Genomic DNA, 5816 nt, shown 5'->3' with positions numbered 1-5816 from the left:
AACAGTAATTATTAAAAGTACCAGGAAAAGAAAGAGTGAAAAGAGGTACACAAAGAGCTCATTGCTTGTTCCTAGTCATGGGCAGCCAGCAGAACCTTATGGTCATCATGAACCTTTAAATGTGTTTTGTAGGAGTCCACAGACAAATTGGAATCAAGGATTTACCTCACATTTAATTAGGAATTTGAGGAGAGAGGAGAATGACATTTGCAGCAGAAGCTTGTGGACCATAAAGGCCAGGCATGGCAGTAGTTACATTAGATCAGCTGGAGATTATAAGTATGAAGGAGGATAAGGTTAAAGTTAAAACTACATTTCCTGCAGAGCTACAGAGCTAGGACAAAGACTTTGAGGAAGAGATAGCACAGCCAATAAGCATTTTTCTAAGTGGATTACTTTAATGGCATTGTAAATCCTAGTTTAAATTTCTGTTTTGGGGTTGTTGGTTTTGTTTCAGTTTGTTTTGTTTTGTTTTTCCTTCAAGACTTCTCCTTTTTTAATTAATTAATAAGCCATGCTAGATGATGATTTCAAGGTAAACCTGATATCTTGAACTGGCAGAACATATTCATTAGTCTTAGATAAGTCTTTAATAGGTGTTAACAAGAGAACCTTGTATAATCAACTATTGATTTGCTTTTTCTTCAGTAAGTAACTCTATATCTGATCTTCACACAAGTGCAAAAAATATGTTAAAAGCTATTCATGCCACATATCTAACTAGGTATCTAAGTACTATCGGTTTAGAGATTGGTGTTGATTTAAAATGGGAAGGCTAATGTTTCTTCTCAAATATTGGATAAATGGTTTGTCTGAGATTGTGTAGAAAAAAATAGGATATCAGATGTTTCCAGTGAATTTGAAAGGCTGGGTGTACTGACCTTACTAGAGGCAAGAGAGAAGGCTGCAGATGACAGCTGTAGAAAGCTCTCTTATTTCACAAGTTTCCTACTTCATATTTCTTCCTCTGTCTCACTTCAATGTAAGCTGAAAGGGGCTGGAAAAAAAGAAGAAAAAACAAGGAAACGAAGGAAAAAAAGGAAGGAAAAACAAGATTTAGAAAACAAGTGTAGATCTTTCTTCATTATTACTTTGTGAAATATTACCTTCTTTTGTGCAACCTTCCTTTTCTTCAAATATAACAGACTTTTGTATTTACTAAGTGATTCTTGTTTAAAAGAACAGTTACCTGTTTTGGCTTGATGCAGATGAGATAAAAGCCAGAACAAACAGCTTTGGAGTATGAAATAAGAAACAGTTCTTCACACAAATATCACGCAACTAGATATACACAACGTTGGATTAGTACAGTAGTGACAACTATGGTTTCTGGAAGCCGTGAACTACTAGTACACCACAAGAAGACAAAAAGCACATGAGAGAAAAGAGCATAATATTGATTGAGTGGCTAATGATGCTGAGGGCTGACCATCACCTGCTGAAGCTATAAGAAGCATATCTGAGAGATGTAAGAGCTCCCAAGCCAGGCTGCTGCAACACCAAGCTTCCCTTGTCTTCCTGTACTCTGAGCAGCACTAGTTACTTCACTGCAGCTAGTCTGTATTTAACAAATGATTTAAATCTACTCCTCAACATATTAGGAATTACTAAATAAAATATTTAAAAAAAAAAAAAAAAATTGAGACAGACTTCTCTACTGCTGCCCAGTTGACAGACATGAAGCAACAGTCTCAAAGGAAATTCTTCCTAAATATAAGGAAAGAAATTATTTACTGTGAGGGTGGCCAAACACAGAAACAGGTTGCCCCAAGAGGCTGTGGAGTTTCTGTGCCTGGAGATATTAAAAACCTGATAGAACACAGCAACTTGACCCCACTTTTGAGCTGGGATTTGCACTAAGCACGCTCTAGAGGACCCCTGCAGCCTCAGTTCTGCTGTGAACGTGTGAAATGGAGATGAACCACTCAGTCTGTATACACGTTTTCACCTATGCATACAAAATGTTGGCAGTACACTTGTCCTCAGAACTCTTACACTCCCCATCTAAAAAATTAACCCATCACATATGGTCTTCTGTAACACTTGATGCCAAGTATATGCAAAAACTAAAAGATGAGGGAGGTTGAGAGGAATCAGAAATCTATAAAGAGCAGAAACCAGAGACTTCATGCAGCCATTTCCCCCCTTTTTTAATTCTCCCCTGCCTTTTTAAACCCAGTGTATGTTGTTGGTGGCTCAGGTATATTTTTTATGGAAGTCTGTAACAAGACTACGCAAGACTACAAGAGGCCAGCTCTCAGTAACTCATGGATTTGTATCTTCTCCAAATGATGACTGCACAGAATTCCTATACTGTTTTGTCCTGGCTTTGCAGCTGTCACCTCTTTGAACCCCGAGGTTTTCCTCTGCCCACCTAGCTGCTGAAGAAAGGCAGATAGATTTATGAACCACTTATATACAAAAGAGAGACGGGCCATGAGGACACTGAAAGATTTGTTTGTCAAAAGAAAACTTATACGGTTTTGCTCTTTCATTTAAATATGCTCAAGACTTGAGAGTATTTCCAGGAATTTTACAGTGCCAAGAAAGGAGAATGGAGAAAAAATAAATGCTGGTGGGTGTGTATATGTAAAAAGTTAAAAACTGGTTTCTGCAGAGTGGTGGTGGACTACAATTTACTACAGCAGATTTTAAAAAAGAAACCATTAAAAACCAACACAGCTAAATACAAGTTTGTAGAGCTTGTAAATAATACATATTCTTTACAATTTTTTTGTTATGAATGAATAAAAAAAAAACATTTTATTTCCAGTGGAAGGTTTTGCATTTTTTTAAAGTAAGGTTTTTTTACCCACTTTTTACTAACTTTTTAGATGTGTCTAGAAAACCAACTAGAGTTCTGAGGATGGGGAACAAAATGAGGTGTATAGAACAGAAGTGTAACAGATTCTCTGCTGCTTTTTGGACAAAGGAAAGAGTTTTTGTTTAAATACCTTTTCACTGGGCAACTTTCACAGTTTTATTTTTGCTTTTTGTTGTATTTTCCTCTTGTCAAACACTTGGAAAAATGACATATGTCTAAATCCTCACAGTTACTGAAAAATAATAATATACTAGCTAAGCACATAATCTTGCTCAAGATGAACTGTAATGAATAAAACAAAGAGAGGATGAGCATTTGTATCATGTAAAGTTTCTCACTGAAAAATAATGAAATGTGATAGTTACAACAAAACACTAAATATTGGCTTTAAGATGAATTACGGGAAAGTGTCAAAAACATTTGCAATATTAAAAACAAGGTGGCTCTGATGCTTACAAACATAAAAGTGCCTTTTCTCTCAAAAATTATGTGTTTGCAGTTAAAACCCCCCAAAATATATAGAATTTTACAGAATCATAAAACTATTATCATTGACCTGGATAAAAAATATATAGTGATAAAAAGAAAAAAAATATACATAGTGATAAAAGTGCTGAAAATAACCAGTTCAGGACTCATTTTGAACTCAGTGTCAGTTCTGGTGGGAATTCAAGAGCAGGACGGAGTGCTTGATTAATATATATGTAGCATTAATAGTTAAATACTATATGCCTGTTTAGAATAAAAAGTATGAGGGAATTGTGAATTTTTAAAAAATATTTTTTTAAATAATTTTTAAAAATTATTTTTTAAAATTTAGTTTAGCTTTTACTGGGTGAAAAAAGGAGGCTGCAGCCTAATTTCGAAATATTCCTATTTTTAAAACCCGCAGGCATTATTTTTCCCACACTGTTACACTGTTACATTTGCCCTTCCAACTCTGGACAGAGGGGCACAACTTACATGTAACAGCCTGGCAGTCTTTCTTCAGGATCTAAAAATAGCCTTTCAGTTTATGAGACTTTTTCAGTGATAAATTACCTTTGGTAGTTAGCTAAAATGGGAGCACTGAGTGTGATTGGAGAGAGGAATTCCCATATCTCCACAAGTTAAGTAAATTTGTTGCTATTTCTGACACTTAATAGGAAATTATTTCCTAATCTTGTCATTAGCACAGAGTTCAGTATTACTGCCTTGAGACTTGGCCAGGACGAGCTTCAAAAACACTTCATGCTGAAGTAGAAAAAGAAAGTATTTCTGAGCAGAAGCCTTTTATCAGTTTTTATATCATGGCAACTTGGGGTATGAGCAAGCGAAGCAGTAGTGAAAACCAGAATACATACAGCAGCCCCAAAAATACTTGGGGCAAATCTGTACTTGTGTAGTAGTGTAACGTATCAGGGGAAGGAAAGGTGTTAACAGCACAAACGAGGAATGAGGAACAAAGGATGATCTTGTCATGAGTAGAGAAGGCCTTACAAGGCTATGAATTATTTTGAAATCCTCACATTCCATGTTATTTCATATAAACCCACACCTACTTTTTATTATTTAAATACTTGCAGAGCTACCAGTACACTCATCTTTGCCTGGAGGTGATACTAACGAACTGAGCTGTATTTTTCCCTCAGCACACCCTCGGCGTGGGGCAGCTCCGTGGCAGGACACAGAACGGGTGTCCTGCGGACTCTGGCAGAAGGGAAAGTAAGGGCAGCGTGACTGGAGCAGAGCTGCTGCATCTGCAAAGCATGTATTGTTTTGCTGCCGTTTGAAGGTTTTTGGTGTGCAGGGGAGTTCAGGGATGGAGATACGTATTAATAATTTAGCAAACAACTGCACTTGGTAATTATATTTTAAACGAGGGGATCATTTCACGCATTGGAATTTTGTGCCGTGATTGAATTACCATGTATCGCTTATTTTAAACCCTGCTTCTGGGTAACCGAGTTCATGAACTCGGCCACTCATCTCCGCCACCGGGCACGCCGTCAGGCCGTGTCCCCGCTGCCAGCCAGGCGCAGAGCATAGCCCAGCGCTCCCCAGCGCCAGCAACCCGCCAGCCAGGGGCTTGGAGGGGAAGTCTCAATGAGAGTACCCCACGGTGACCCGAACAGAAGAACGAGGCAGAGAAACAATTCTTGAGCACGAACACCAGTTCCAGTGTTAACTCAGAGCCGGCACTGCCGACAGCTTCTCGGGCCGCTGCGACTTCCTCGGTCACTGCGCAGACCGAGACCCTTGCGGCCCGCCGCCCGCAGCGGGACCCCACCGGCAGAGCAGGGCTGAGCCCCAGGCCCACCCGGGCAGCCGGCTGGGAAACGGCCGGGGCGGAATCCTTGCTCCCGGCCCGTATTTGATGAGTGGAGCCCCCTCCGACTCCCGGCTCCGTGCCAGGTACCCGCCGCGGGATGAGGAGGGGGGGGGCAGCGCGGCGCCCCCCGTCCCGTCCTGCTCCCCTCCCGCCCTTCCCCAGCCTCTCATTGGGAGAGGCTCGGGCTGGCAGGCGGCCGCGCGCGCCCGCCGGTATCTGGCAGAGCCACGCGCCGGCCGTTAACGGCCATGCAGCTGTCCCGCCACCTGCCGCTGCCGCAGGGAGCGGGCCCGACCTTCGGCGGCTGAGTTCGCGGACGGACGGCGAGGGCAGGGTCTGTTCCAGCAGAGAGAGGACGGAAAGGGGAGCAAAATACCCCTCACGCTGAGAAGAACAGAACCGCGAGCTCCGCTTCCCCCACGAGCGTCGGGACCAGGGCGGTGCTTCCGCGCGGGGCGGAGCAAGCGGCGAGGGGCGAGGAAGAGAAGAGACCCCACCGCGGGCCGATTGGCCGCTCAGCGCCGGGAGGCGCGCTCTGCATTCGCAGCGCTCCTTGATAGGCCGCCGGGAGGCACCGGGGGCGGGCCGCTGCAGTACGGCGCGCCCCCGTAGGCTACTTGGCTCGGCCGGGTGAGCCGTGGGGCGCGGCGGGCGGTGCGATTGGCCGCTTGGCGGCGGGGG

This window comes from Heliangelus exortis, chromosome 5 (genome assembly GCF_036169615.1).
Source record: "Heliangelus exortis chromosome 5, bHelExo1.hap1, whole genome shotgun sequence".
In the NCBI taxonomy this organism is placed as follows: domain Eukaryota; kingdom Metazoa; phylum Chordata; class Aves; order Apodiformes; family Trochilidae; genus Heliangelus; species Heliangelus exortis.
Note: the sequence above shows the minus strand (reverse complement) of the source record.